At 33.8% G+C, this 16,074-nt stretch overlaps 1 protein-coding gene and 1 long non-coding RNA gene across 3 annotated transcripts in view; one reads left to right on the forward strand and one right to left on the reverse strand.

Moving 5' to 3' along the window:
* Positions 1-16,074, reverse strand: part of DPH6 (diphthamine biosynthesis 6) — a 492,232-nt gene that overhangs the window by 247,685 nt on the left and 228,473 nt on the right. The window lies entirely within an intron of this gene.
* Positions 8,518-16,074, forward strand: part of LOC127549203 (uncharacterized) — a 130,164-nt gene continuing 122,607 nt past the window's right edge. The window contains exon 1 of the long non-coding RNA XR_007950536.1: positions 8,518-9,228. This is a non-coding gene — a long non-coding RNA (uncharacterized LOC127549203). The remainder of the gene's footprint in view (positions 9,229-16,074) is intronic.

A 16,074-nucleotide genomic window follows, 5' to 3' on the forward strand; every position in this document is an offset into this window, starting at 1 on the left:
ACACTATTTCAAACTCCTATTCTTTTTGTACAGCAAAATAACTGTTAAGACATGTATGCTTATATTGTATTTAATTTATACTTTATCATACTTAAGATGTATTGGTCAACCTGCCATTGGGGGGAGGGGATGGGGGAAGGAGGGGAAAAATTGGAACAAAAGGTTTGGCAATTGTCAATGCTGTAAAATTACCCCTGCATATAACTTGTAAATAAAAAGCTATAGTAAAAAAAGAGAGAGAGAGAGAGAGAGACAGACAAACAGAGAGAAAGAGAGAGAGAGAGAGAGAGTAGTTATTGATGTCTTCTTGATCACATTTTTTAAAATTATAACTTTTTATTGATAGTACATATGCATGGGTAATTTTTTACAACATTATCCCTGGCATTCACTTCTGTTCTGATTTTTCCCCTCCCTCTCTCTCCCCTCTCCCCGAGATGGCAAGCAGTCCTATATATGTTAAATATGTCACGGTATATTCTAGATACAATATATGTGTGCAGAACCGAACCAGTCTCTTGTTGCACAGGAAGAACTGGATTCAGAAGGTAAAAATAACCTGTGAAGAAAAACAAAAATGCAAACAGTTTTCACTCATTTCCCAGTGTTCCTTCTCTGGGTATAGCTGATTCTGTTCATCATTGATCAATTGGAACTTAATTAGATCTTCTCTTTGTCTAAGATATCCACTTCTATCAGAATACATCCTCAGACAGTATTATTGTTGATCTCCTAGTTCTGCTCATTTCACTTAGCATCAGTTCATGTAAGTCTCTCCAAACCTCTCTATATTCATCCTGCTGGTCATTTCTTACAGAACAATAATATTCCTTAACATTCGTATACCACAATTTACCCAATCATTCTTCAATTGATGGGCATCCATTCATTTTCCAGTTTCTAGCCACTACAAACAGGGCTGCCACAAACATTTTGGCACATGCAGGCCCCTTTCCCTTCTTTAGTATCTCTTTGGGATATAAGCCCAGTAGTAACACTGCTGGATCAAAGGGTATGTACAGTTTGATAAATTTTTGGGCATAATTCCAAATTGTTCTCCAGTATGGTTGGATTCATTCACAACTTCACCAACAATGCTTGATTACATTTTTGATAGTGATATTGATCATGATATTTCCCTAACATTTGCTATTTTTCTCTTTCAAACATTTTAAGAATCCCTCAGTTACATAAAATTAGTCTTATAAAGAACAATTCTATTTCTTTTATGTTACAGTACCTTTGGTTAGTCTAGCTACTTTTACCCTCTTTTATCTTCTTTAATGCTATTTCTACTTCCTCACATAACAAGCATATTGAGGTCTGAGATGTTAGCATACAAATGAGTGGGTCAATAATTAGCAATGAAGAAAACTATTACAGAAATGCTGAATTAAAATTTTCATCTGTTTGTTACCCTCTTTCCAGATTAAACTTGGTAAAATATACTTCAGTATGATAATATGCCAGATTTTTGCAAATTTACCTTTTACTCCATTGTTTTTTGTTATTATATGAGGCATTACTTCTAATCTTCCATCACTTTTTCATGATTTTTAATTTTTTTTGCAAAAGTTTTTATATTCTAAACCAGTGTTGTCTTTATTAGGTCTCTTCATTGGCCACAGAGGGCCAATTTTGAGATAGTTTCTAAGTTTTTTTAGTCTTCTTGTAGCAACTGCTTAATTTTAAGATTAAGTAATGCTGATAGTCTATATTAATATATTTCCCTTGTATCATTTCCTTTTTTTTTTTTTTTTTTTTTTTACCTTCAACAACTTGTTTGAATAGGTTATATTGGAGCTCTTGTGTTTGCATGATATACTGTATCTTTATTTTTTCTTCTAGTTTGTTGTAATTTTGACCTTTGCTTTTATGGGTCAATGATTTGACTCTACAGAGACAGTTGATTTAGAAAAGACTCCAGTGTTGGGAACCAGTCATTTCCTATCTATAAGATAGGAACACATTTCAGATGAAGCATTCAGACGATTATTTACTTATAGACAATGTATAAACCTTTGTGATAGAAAGTATTTCTGATATATACTAGTAAAATGTCTGTGCAGTTCTTGAGCCTCTGGATTTTTGTTTTCTCAGTCCTAAACTATACATTTTGTTAAACACATATATTTGCACTCCCAATAACTGAGGTGGGTATCATATAGAACCTGAAACTCTGAGGCACTTTGTAGGTTTTCTAGTCTCTCCTTAACTAAGAATCACTTTTAAAGCTCTTTAACAAAAAATTTACTTAAAGACCTATAAATCACAAGGACCCACAATCATTTTGCTTTGTAAGAATTCTAATTGTTAGAAAGTTTCTCCATAAAACAAGATTGCTTCTCTTCTATTCATGATTCTTAATTCTGTCTGAGGGGGCGAGGTAGGGACCAGAGGGAAGAATATTGTATCATAATTATTTGTATTTGTTCTTTATCTTTCCTGTTACATGAAAATTCCATGAGAGTGAGGCCCAATCTTATAACTAAACTTTGTGTTTCTTCCAGTACTTAGCACAGATCTCAGTAAAGGATTAAGAAAGATTTGTTTTAAGAATGAATAAATTATGAAGGATTCAAAAACTTAAATACAATAAATACATATATCATAGTATCTTTAAACATATTTGCTGTTGTTTAGTTATTTCAGTCATATCCAACTCTTTGGGATCCCATTTTGTTTTTCTTGGCAGAGATACTGGAGTGGTTTGACATTTCCTTCTGCAGGTCATTTTACAGATGAGGAAACCAAGGCAAACAGAATGAAGTGACTAACCCAGGGCCACACAGTTATAAATATCTGAAGCTGGATTTGAACTCAAGAATATGAGTCTTCTGAATTCCAGGCCTTTTACTCTATCCACTGAGCAATTCAGCTGTTCTAAACAACTTATAGGTAAATACTGAGGATAAGGATGCATATTACACCTGTGATTTCATTGGTATGGGGAACTTTTAGATGAGGAAAATTTCTCTAATAATATAAATTAGCTCTCTCTCTGCAACTTAAAACAGCAAATTAAAATTATGAGGACAATTGACAGATTATATTCCTATCAGGAACTACTCCAGGATCACACAGGAAGTATGTGTAGATTTGACTTGAACGCACAGGGCTTCTTAACTCTGAAGTAACATTTCTATGTATTAAGCTTGCTATCCCTCATTAAATAATAAATATTCCAGTAAAGGATTAATGACAACTGTTTGCTTGAATTCCAAAAAACCCACTTTACTGGAGTATGCAAAAGTTGAAGAACAAAGTACATACAGAGATTCATTAACACATTTTGTATTATACTACAACAAATGATGACCTGATTTATACAAAAAGAAAACAAGTGAAGTTTTATTAGATTATGAAAATGAATTCTATTAATAGTATTAATGAAATGAAAAATTTGTATTTCCATCTAGCAATTTATCTCTGAAAAGGCTATCTAGAAATTATCTTACAAAACTTTTGCATTTTTTTCTAATTTTTCATTTTTATGTTATTATCAAGCAAAGAAACATAGGTAAGCTTGTGCAATTCTTACGCAAAAATGTATCTTGAAGTTTCAGAGCAATGTATTAAAACATAACAAGGAATAAAATGTTATTCTCCCTGAGGTACAAGGGCTCATTGTGCTGACAGAAAGAATCTAAAACAAATTTCTACCTTGTCTTTTTAGTTAAACAAAAAGAGATTTATCTGAAGAATATACACACCAGAAAGGTATAGGAAACTGGTTTCTATTTTCGTAGTAATAAGAAACACTAGGCAAAATTGCTAAATGAATATAAAATTCAATTCAAATAGTAGAAAATTATCACTTACATTTCAGGAATCTGAGGAAAAGATGTTTCAAAACAATATGGGGGATATCATCATATTTACTTTGAAAAATCTAGAGAAAAACTGATCTTCTGATAACTTGGATTCATTTATAAGTACTGCCTACAGTCATATCAAGTCATTAATCCAATAATAAATTCTTTTATGATTATAAAAATGAAACATTATAAAAACTCCACAACAGACATAATTAAGATGAAATACCACTCAATCCTGATTTTCTTATAATTACATGAAATAAACTGGAACCTCCTTTCATAATTAAAATTATTTTCAAGACTATGATAACTAAATTTTTAGAAATGCAATTCAATCAATAAGCTAGCTTCATTTCAAAAATGTTAGTCAATTGCTATGATGGATTCTAATGAAAAAAGGAGACAAAATTCAAGTTATTCTTCTGGCATTATGTAGTCTCAACTATGTTTTTCTCTTCTATGTCTCTGTTTAGGTTTTGTAAAATGGACTTATCTAAGAGGCTATTGGCAATGATTTTTGTTGTTGTTGTTGTTGTTCCATTTTCAATATATCAAATAACTGTAATTTCTTAATTGTGGGTAATTTCCCCTACTAGTCTGGACCACAATGCCATTTGTAATTTAGCAGTCGATGCTATTTGAGAATTACTTTGTATATAAAAACTTTATCCTCTTGAAGCCCACTTGTTGATGAGGTAGGAATTTTCAAATAGCAATTTAAACTCTGTATATAGGATACAAGAATTATTTGACAACCATTTTAACTTTAACTTTGATTTTTATTTATTTTTTTTTATTTTTTATTTTTTAAATTTTTTATTTAATAATTACTTTATATTGACACTCGTTTCTGTTCCGATTTTTTTTTCCCTCCCTCCCTCCACCCCCTCCCCTAGATGGCAAGCAGTCCTTTATATGTTGGATATGTTGCAGTATATCCTAGATACAATATATGTTTGCAGAACCGAACAGTTCTCTTGTTGCATAGGGAGAATTGGATTCAGAAGGTATAAATAACCCGGGAAGAAAAACAAAAATGCAGATAGTTCACATTCGTTTCCCAGTGTTCTTTCTTTGGGTGTAGCTGCTTTTGTCCGTCATTTATCAATTGAAACTCAGGTCTCTTTGTCAAAGAAATCCACTTCCATCAAAATATGTCCTCATACAATATCGTTGTCGAAGTGTATAATGATCTCCTGGTTCTGCTCATTTCACTTAGCATCAGTTCATGTAAGTCTCGCCAGTCCTCTCTGTATTCATCCTGCTGGTCATTTCTTACAGAACAATAATATTCCATAACATTCATATACCACAATTTACCCAGCCATTCTCCAATTGATGGGCATCCATTCATTTTCCAGTTTCTAGCCACTACAAACAGGGCTGCTACAAACATTTTGGCACATACAGGTCCCTTTCCCTTCTTTAGTATTTCTTTGGGATATAAGCCCAATAGAAACACTGCTGGATCAAAGGGTATGCACAATTTGATAATTTTTTGGGCATAATTCCAGATTGCTCTCCAGAATGGTTGGATTCGTTCACAACTCCACCAACAATGCATTAGTGTCCTAGTTTTCCCGCATCCCCTCCAACATTCATCATTATTTTTTCCTGTCATCTTAGCCAATCTGACAGGTGTGTAGTGGTATCTCAGAGTTGTCTTAATTTGCATTTCTCTGATCAATAATGATTTGGAACACTCTTTCATATGAGTGGTAATAGTTTCAATTTCATCCTCTGAAAATTGTCTGTTCATATCCTTTGACCATTTATCAATTGGAGAATGGCTTGATTTCTTATAAATTTGAGTCAGTTCTCTATATATTTTGGAAATGAGGCCTTTATCAGAAACTTTAACTGTGAAAATGTTTTCCCAGTTTGTTGCTTCCCTTCTAATCTTGTTTGCATTAGTTTTATTTGTACAAAGGCTTTTTAATTTGATGTAATCGAAATTTTCTATTTTGTGATCAGTAATGGTCTCTAGTTCATCTTTGGTCACAAATTTCTTTCTCCTCCACAAGTCTGAGAGATAAACTATTCTATGTTCCTCTAATTTATTTATAATCTCGTTCTTTATGCCTAGGTCATAGACCCATTTTGATCTTATCTTGGTAAATGGTGTTAAGTGTGGGTCCATGCCTAATTTCTGCCATACTAATTTCCAATTATCCCAGCAGTTTTTATCAAATAATGAATTCTTTTCCCAGAAGTTAGGGGCTTTGGGTTTGTCAAACACTAGATTGCTATAATTGACTATTCTGTCTTGTGAGCCTAGCCTTTTCCACTGATCCACTAATCTATTTCTTAGCCAATACCAAATGGTTTTGGTGACTGCTGCTTTATAATATAATTTTAGATCAGGTACAGCTAGGCCACCTTCATTTGATTTTTTTTTCATTAATTCCCTTGAGATTCTCAAATTTTTATTGTTCCATATGAATTTTGTTGTTATTTTTTCTAGATCATTAAAATATTTTCTTGGAAGTCTGATTGGTATAGCACTAAATAAATAGATTAGTTTAGGGAGTATTGTCATCTTTATTATGTTCGCTCGGCCGATCCAAGAGCACTTAATATTTTTCCAATTATTTAAGTCTGACTTTATTTGTGTGGAGACTTTTTTATAATTTTGCTCATATAATTCCTGACTTTCCTTTGGTAGATAGATTCCCAAATATTTTATGGTATCAACAGTTATTCTGAATGGAATTTCTCTTTTATCTCTTGCTGTTGGGTTTTGTTGGTGATGTATAAAAATGCTGAGGATTTATGGGGATTTATTTTGTAGCCAGCTACTTTGCTAAAATTATGAATTATTTCCAATAGCTTTTTGGTAGAATCTCTGGAGTTCTCTAGGTATACCATCATATCATCTGCAAAGATAGTTTGGTTTCCTCATTGCCTACTCTAATTCCTTTAATATCTTTCTCGACTCTTATTGCGGAGGCTAGTGTTTCTAATACGATATTAAATAATAATGGTGATAGTGGGCAACCTTGATTCACTCCAGATCTTACTGGGAAAGGTTCCAGTTTTTCCCCATTGCATATGATGCTTACTGATGGTTTTAAATATATGCTCCTGACTATTTTAAGGAAAAGTCCATTTATTCCTATGCTCTCAAGTGTTTTTATTAGGAATGGATGTTGGATTTTATCAAATGCTTTTTCTGCATCTATTGAGATGATCATGTGGTTTTTGTTTGTTTGGTTATTGATATAGTCAATTATGCTAATAGTTTTCCTAATATTGAACCAGCCCTGCATTCCTGGTATAAATCCTACTTGGTCATAGTGTATTATCCTGGTGACGAATTTCTGTAATCTTTTTGCTAATATTTTATTTAAGATTTTAGCATCAATATTCATTAGGGAGATTGGTCTATAATTTTCTTTCTCTGTTTTCAGCCTACCTGGTTTAGGTATCAGTACCATGTCTGTGTCATAAAAGAAGTTTGGTAGGACTCCTTCAATCCCTATTTTTTCGAATAGTTTATATAACATTGGAGTTAATTGTTCTTTAAATGTTTGGTAGAATTCACATGTAAATCCATCTGGTTCTGGGGATTTTTTCTTAGGGAGTTGATTGATAGTTTGTTCTATTTCTTTTTCTGAGATGGGACTGTTTAGGATATTTACTTCTTCCTCTGTTAGTTTGGGCAAGCTGTATTTTTGGAGGTATTTTTCTATTTCATTTAAGTTGTCGAATTTATTGGCATAAAGTTGGGCAAAGTAACTTCTAATTATTGCTCTAATTTTCTCTTCGTTAGTGGTGAGTTCTCCCTTTTCATTTTTAAGACTAACAATTTGATTTTCCTCTTTCCTTTTTTTAATCAGATTTACTAAGGGTTTGTCTATTTTGTTGGTTTTTTCATAGAACCAACTCTTAGTTTTATTAATCAATTCAATAGTTTTTTTACTTTCAATTTTATTGATCTCACTTTTTATTTTTAGAATTTCAAGTTTAGTGTTTGACTGGGGGTTTTTAATTTGTTCCTTTTCTAGCATTTTTAATTGCAAACCCAATTCATTGACCTTCTCTTTCTCTATTTTATACAAATAGGCCTCTAGAGATATGAGATTTCCCCTTATTACCGCTTTGGCTGCATCCCATACATTTTGGTATGATGTCTCATTATTATCGTTTTCTTGGGTGAAGTTATTAATTATGTCTATGATTTGCTGTTTCACCCAATCATTCTTTAGTATGAGATTATTTAGTTTCCAATTATTTTTTGATCTACTTCCCCCTGGTTTTTTGTTGAATGTAATTTTCATTGCATCGTGATCTGAAAAGGATGCATTTACTATTTCTGCCTTACTACATTTGAGTTTGAGGTTTTTATGTCCTAATATATGGTCAATTTTTGTATAGGTTCCATGAACTGCTGAAAAGAAAGTGTATTCCTTTCTGTCTCCATTACATTTTCTCCAGAGATCTATCATATCTAACTTTTCTAGTATTCTATTTACCTCTTTGACTTCTTTCTTATTTATTTTGTGGTTTGATTTATCTAATTCTGAGAGTGCAAGGTTAAGATCTCCCACTATTATAGTTTTACTGTCTATTTCTTCTTGCAGCTCTCTTAGTTTCTCTTTTAAGAATTTAGATGCTACCCCACTTGGTGCATATATGTTTAATATAGATAGTGCTTCATTATCCATGCTACCCTTTAGCAAGATATAGTGTCCTTCCTTATCTCTTTTAATTAGATCAATTTTTGCTTTAGCTTGATCTGAGATCAGGATGGCTACCCCTGCTTTTTTGACTTCACCTGAAGCATAGTAGATTTTGCTCCAACCTTTTACCTTTAACCTGCATGTATCTCCCCGCTTCAGGTGTGTTTCCTGTAAACAACATATTGTAGGATTATGGCTTTTAATCCATTCTGCTAACCGCTTCCTCTTTATGGGGGAGTTTACCCTGTTCACGTTTATGGTTAGAATGACCAATTCTGTCTTACTTGCCATCTTGTTAACCCCGGTTTATGTTTTTCTCCCTTCTTTCCCCTTTCCCCCCCTTCCCAGTATTAAGCTTGTGAGCACCACTTGCTTCTCACAGCCCTCCCTTTTTAGTATCCCTCCCCCCGCCTTAGAGTTCCTCCCCCTATCTTACCCTTTTCCCTCCCAGTTCCCGTATTCCCTTCCGCTTAACTTATTCCTTCCCTTTTCACTTTTCCCTTCTCACTTTTCAATGAGATGGGAGAAGTTTCACCATAGATTGAATATGTCTTAAGATTTTTCACTTAAAGCCAATTCTGAAGGCAGTAAGATTCCCACTATATTCATCCCCCTCCATTCTTTCTCTCAGATATAATAGGTTTCCTATGCCTCTTCATGAGATGTACTACCCCCACTTTACCCTTTTTCTGGTACAATGTCCTTTCCACATCAATTTCTAGAACAAGGTATACATGTATTCTTTATACATCTATATAGTCAAAATATAGTTCCCAAGATTAATCTTTACCTTTTTAGATTTCTCTTAAGTTCTATATTTGTAGATCAAACTTTTTGTTAAGTTCTGGTTTTTTCATCAGAAATAGATGAAATTCGCTTACTTCGTTGAATGTCCATCTTCTTCCCTGGAAAAAGATGCTCATTCTTGCTGGGTAAGTTATTTTTGGTTGCATACCAAGTTCCTTAGCCTTTCGGAATATCATATTCGAGGCCCTTCGATCTTTTAATGTGGATGCTGCCAGATCCTGGGTGATCCTTATTGTGGCTCCTTGATACTTGAATTGGGTTTTTCTAGCCGCTTGCAATATTTTTTCCTTCATCTGAGGGTTCTGGCATTTGGCCACTATATTCCTTGGTGTTTTGAGTTTAGGATCCCTTTCAGTGGGTGATCGATGAATCCTTTCAATGTTTATTTTTTCCTCTGTTCCTATGACTTCTGGGCAGTTCTCTTTGATAATTTCCTGGAAAATAGTGTCCAGGCTCTTTTTTTTATCATGTTTTTCTGGAAGTCCAATGATTCTCAGATTGTCTCTCCTGGATCTGTTTTCCAGGTCTGTTGTCTTCCCCAGAAGGTATTTCACATTTTTCTCCATTGTTTGATTTTTTTGGATTTGCTTGACTGATTCTTCTTGTCTCCTCGAGTCATTCAATTCCACTTGTTCAATTCTGATTTTCAGTGAAGTATTCTCTTCACTCACTTTTTTAAAATCTTTTTCTAATTGTCCAATTGAGTTCTTTTGTTCTGTGGAATTTTTTTCCATTTCGCCAATTTTGTTTTTTAGAGAGCTGTTTTCTGTTTCCAGTTTACTAATCCTATTTTTCAAGGATTTTACTTCTTTATCCACTCTCTCTTTAACTGACTTCTCCAGGCTCTTTTGCCAAGCCTCACTCTGCTTTCCCCATTTTTCTTCTAGCTCCCTTGTGAGAGCCTTTTTAATCACTTCTATGAGGTTCATCTGTCCTGAGGAACAGATGATCTCCTCCTTTGGGGATTCACCTGGGGACTGCCTGTTTTTAGTCTCCTCAAGATTTAGAGTCTGCTCTCTATCTGTATAGAAGCTGTCAAGGGTTAAAGTCCTCTTCAGCTTCTTGCTCATTCTGTCTAATAATCAAAGACAAACTACCAAAGAAAAACAGAAAAAAACTGGAGTCTTTCTTTGGGGGGGGGGGGGGGGGGCTGGGTGTGTTATCGAGTTTCCTCTACAGACTGCAGGGGGCAGCAGTGAGGCACTAGCAGTACTGTGTGCGCCTGCACTCTGAGATTCCAGAGCATGCTGAGTCACTGTGGGGGGGAAGGGGGGGCGGCCAGGTCCTGAGAGACTCCAGCTGTTTGGGGTTGTATTCTTCAGCCCAGGTGTTTTTAGCTTCTCTGCTGGGCTGCTGACTTGCTGCCGGAGCAAAGTATCCAAACCTGTAGCGAAGCTCTCCCCGCAGAGACGGCTGCGATCACTCCCCACCCCCTCTCCAGTCTGCTCCCGTGCTCTCACTGCCGCTGCCCGCCGCCTGCGCCCGATCTAAAACCGCCCCAGCCCTCCAGTAAAGACAGACCTTTCTTGGCGGATCTCAAGGATGGCTTCTCTTGGTAACTATCTGTGGGTTTTTTTTCAGTCAAGCATTGATTCAGAGGCTTGTAATGAAGTGGATAGTGAGAGAAAGCGTGGAGCTTATGCAGCTGTGAGCCTCCTCTCCGCCATCTTAACCGGAAGTCTAACTTTAACTTTTAATGAAACTGATTGGAATTGTGGTGCTATTAACTCTAATAATAACTCTAATAATAATGATGTTTAATAAATAGACCATGGTTGATATGTTCAACTGAAAGCTATGCTCCAAATGGTTCTATATATCTCCAGTTATGGTGCTTCAACGATAAAATCTTCTTCACCTATAAATCTATGATAAAACTAATAAGATATTTAGTATAATATGCTACAAAACATTTGATGCTTTTGGGGAAAAAAAAACAGGAGAAGGAAGACTAGTTTAAGAGATTGAAGAATATTTCTTCATAATGTGAGTAAATATTGAGAAAATACAAAACAAATTAATTTGAGGTGAAATAGTCAATTTTCTACCTGGGGAAATTTTAAGGAAAAAAACAAATGTTTTCCTATTCCAGAGAGAATGAGTTCCTATTAGCAAAAATTTAACTTCATTTCCATGAAACTTAATTCTTAAAAAATATAATGGCTTTGTTTACAATGAATTTGAAATATTGTCTCCTATAACACTACTTGAAAATATGAAGCCTTAACAAAATCTAAAATATCTACATAAGCAGGAAAGCTTCTGAAGAGATAAAAGTAAAATCTTGATTCTTATGTAAAAGGTTATGCATTTTAATATAATCCTTTGCTTGATTTATGTAAAGCTTTGTGTTTTTCATTTTCCCTAGCCTGTCACATTGAAGTGATGTATGGTGCATTTTAACATCAAGTTTGCCATGAGCAATAAAGTCAGTGGCCTCAAAGAAATATTAATATATTTCTACTTTTTTCCCCCTAGACTTTTTTGTTATTCAGCTTATTTAGTTTATGATCACATGTTTGACTGACATCATTTTCATACAACCTCAAGTATAAATTCTTTATTTTAAGGATACTTAAAACAACTGGAATATTTAGTACAATTGTTTAAATGTTAAAACATATGAAAATATTGTCCTAGTGACACTTAGGATTGTAGAGCTTTTTAAATCCAGAAAGGACTTCAGAGATGAACAAATTCAATGCTATCTCTTGGGAGTTGAAGAAACTGATAGAAGAAATTATTTATCTGAAGTCACATTTTGTAAAACTTTAAAAAAATACTTAAAATTCAACCATTGCATAGTATAATCAGTGTAAGTTTGTCCTTTGTAGATGTGGATCATAACACCTCTTTTATTTCATTACTTGTTTGACCTTTCTAAAATCATTTACTATTTATTTAAAATTCAAATGTTAAGTTTCTAGACCTCAGAAGAGGAACATAATACATATCATTGTACTGTATTACAAAACTTTCTAGCCTGGCACAGAATTTGTCAGAACTTCTGTTCAACTAACTTATTCTTTTTTAAATTATTATTACAGCTTTTTATTTACAAAAATAAATTTTATTTACAAAAAATGGGTAATTTTTCAACATTGATTTTGGACAGGTAGTCCAATACATGTTAAATATATTAAGTTATATATTAAATCCAATATATGTATAAATATATATTTATTTATATATATTTTATTTATATTTATTTATATTTATATTATATTTCTTGCTGCACAAGAAAAATCAGATCTAGAAAGAAAGAAAAAAACATGAAAAGGAAAAGAAAAAATGCAAGCAAACAAAACAGAAAGAGTGAAAATGCTATGTTATGGTTCACAATCAGTTCCCATGACCCTCTCTCGGGGTAGATGACTCTTCATTACTGAACCAACTGAAACTGATTTGAATCATCATACTGTTGAAGAGAGCTTCATCCATCAGAGGTGATCATCATATAATCTTGTTGTTGCTATATACAATGATCTCCTGGTTCCACTCATTTAACTTACCATCAATTCATGTAATTCTCTCCAGGCCTTTCTGAAATCATCCTGTTGGTTATTTCTTACAGAACAATAATATTACATAACATTTAAATATATAACATATCCAGCCATTCTCCAATTAATGGGCATCCACTCAGTTTCTAGTTTCTAGTCACTACAAACAGGGTTGCCATAAATATTCTTGCACATACAGGTCCCTTTCCCTTCTTTAATATCTCTTTGTGATATAAACCCAGTAGTAACACTGCTGGATCAAAAAGTATGCAGTTTGACAATTTTTTGAGTCAAATTCCAAATTGCTCTCCAGAATAGTTGGATCTGTTCACAACAATATATCAAATAACTGTAATTTCATAATTGTGGGTAATTTCCCCTACTAATCTAGACCAGAACCTGTCATCTTAGCCAATCTGAGAGGTGTGTAGTGGTATCTCAGAGTTGTCTTAATTTGCATTTCTCTGATCAATAATGATTTGGAACACTCTTTCATAAGAGTAGAAATAATTTCAATTTCATCATCTGAAAATTTTCTGTTCATATCCTTTGACCATTTATCACTTCGAGAATGGCTTGATTTCTTATAAATTTGAGTCAATTCTATATTTTGGAAATGAGGCCTTTATCTGTACCTTTGAATTAAAAATGTTTTTCCAGTTTATTGCTTCCCTTCTAATCTTGTCTGTATTAGTTTTGTTTGTACAAAACCTTTTTAACTTAATATAATCTAAATTATCTATTTTGTGATAAATAATGATCTCTAGTTCTTCTTTAGTCACAAATTCCTTCCTCCTCCACAGGTCTGAGAGGTAAACTATTCTATATTTTCCTAATTTATTTATCTCATTCTTTATGTCTAGATCATGAACCCATTTTGACCTCATCTTGGTATGCAACGTTAAGTGTGGGTCAATGCCTCTTTAGTAACCTGGATGCCCTTCAAACCATGATGATACATTAGAGCAGAATGTTAGTGAAGGATACATTACAATCTCATAATGATTATTTACTTTCCAGTTTGGTTGAAAATATTTAGCAATGAGACCTCAGAGAAAAAGCAGTGAATGCCAGTAATGGACATAGTACAGTATGTTTGGTCATTTTTCAGTCATATCTGACTATTCATGACTCCATTTGGGGTAACAAAGATAATGGAATGGTTTGCTGTTTCCTTTTCCAGATCATTTTTCAGAGTGATTTGTCCAGAGTTACAAGTCTAATAAGTATTTGAAGCCCAATTTGAATTCTGGAAGATGAGTCTTTCTGACTCAAGACCCAGGATTCCATTCACTGTGCCACATAGCTATCACATTATAGTATAAATATTTAACAATTATGTCAGGAAAATATGTTTTCATGAAGTAGAAATAACTCCAAAATATAACAATTAAGTTAGTGAAGATTTGAAGGAAATATAAATAATGTACAATCTCAATAAAAAAGAATATCAAAGCAATTCATTGTTATTTGGGGACTAGTGTCATTAGATTTGTTCATAAGTTTGAAATGGTAATATAATATTGATAAAATTTCTAATATAACAAGAACACAAAAGTTGCAAAGAAAACTAAGCCTAAATTATTTCTTTTCACATGATGTATGTTATTATTCAGAATTTTATAAAGGTACATTTTGTTATCAATTTTAAGATAATAAGCAAGAATAAATGATATTTTCTTGCTCTACCTAGAACCTTAGAACACTTCAGAGTCCAATTATGGGTGCAACAAAAATAATAAATTTGACTGATGAAATCAAGTGAAATTAATTTCAATGGTGAAATTAAATGGTTATCATTTCTTCCCTATCTTAAATGACCCACAGGAATGACTAGATTCCAAAAGGAAAGATAAACTAGACAGAGAGGAAAGAAAGAAGAGCATTTTGATGAAGTAAATGGGAAAGAAAATGGGAAAGGGAAAAGGGGCAATAACAAAAGAGAATCAGTGATGTATATGATCCACAAATTATAAAAGGATTTAGTGATGTGAATGAAAGATGAGATATGAGAATGAAGGGTGAAGAAATTGGTGATATTAATGAATAAAGTATTCAATTTCACCATTTAAAATTAAAATTTTATCAAAGCACATATGTGAAAATAATTTCTTCTGCACAATGTACAGATTTCCATGTAATAAAAAAAGATGCTAAAAATATAAAATCTAAAATAAAAAAGTAAACAATGAGTATTCCTACATAGATATGTCAGTTGAACTAAATCATTAGTGGAAATGCATTTCAATCATTATGCATATAATTAGTTGAGACACAGTTGTCCTTCAGTCATTGGGGATTCTGAAATTTAAGAAATTAAATCTAAGTATGAGTATCTGGGTATTCTGTAAGCAGAAACCTGAGGATCTGCTCAGTGTAGGCCTAGTTCTATTGCCCAAGGGGAAGAGGACAAATGAATAAAGTGTATAGTAAATACAGAGACAGAACACTGATATATCTAATTGAAAGTTGGAACACTCAAGGTGAAGGTGCATAGTAGATGGCAAAAATGATCTGAATAAAAAGTCATACTGAAGTCAGTTGGGGTCCCTCTAAGTAACTGTATTTCAGATTCATCTGTGATTCCTTTCAGATTCCCAGCCCCTCCTGGCTGAGGTATATCAATCCAGGATGCCAAGCCTTTGATTTTCAAATCCTGGTCAAAAGCATCCCTTTGAATTCCGATAGGAGATCTGGACTTGTTCCAGCCCCCACTGGATTTGAGCCAACTTGGGCTCTCCCACCCACTGGTTCTGATCTGCTCTGGTTGTCCCAGCCTCCATTCTGACTTGCTTGGGCTGCCCAGCTTGGGCTTCCCAACCCCCACTAAGATAGCCAATATAATAAGCCTCCATCAACTAAAGTCTTTGCAGATGGACCTCAGTAGCTCATTCAGCTGCCAGGACTTTCTGTCCACTGAAAACTGAATTCTCAGTGCAAAACTCTATTTTCCATAGATCTGCCACTATCGAAGTCTGTCTCTGGGTAAACTGATTTCTATCTTAAAATAAACTTTCATTTTGCAACTAATATTCGGGAATGAGTGAATTCTTTCACTCCTAGAACTTGTGGCCGATTTAAAGGAGATTCTTGATAACTCTCTTATAGTCACTAACTTCTAGACCACCAGGGATCTAGACCACTCAAATAGCATCAAAATGACTTGGATTATCTATAATAGATGCACATGGAAGCAGAAACAGGAGAAAATATTAAGCTTCTAAGTCCTACCAAGCAAACCATGCAGGGATGGGATTAGCCTTT

Source organism: Antechinus flavipes, chromosome 2 (assembly GCF_016432865.1).
Source record: "Antechinus flavipes isolate AdamAnt ecotype Samford, QLD, Australia chromosome 2, AdamAnt_v2, whole genome shotgun sequence".
In the NCBI taxonomy this organism is placed as follows: Eukaryota; Metazoa; Chordata; class Mammalia; order Dasyuromorphia; family Dasyuridae; genus Antechinus; species Antechinus flavipes.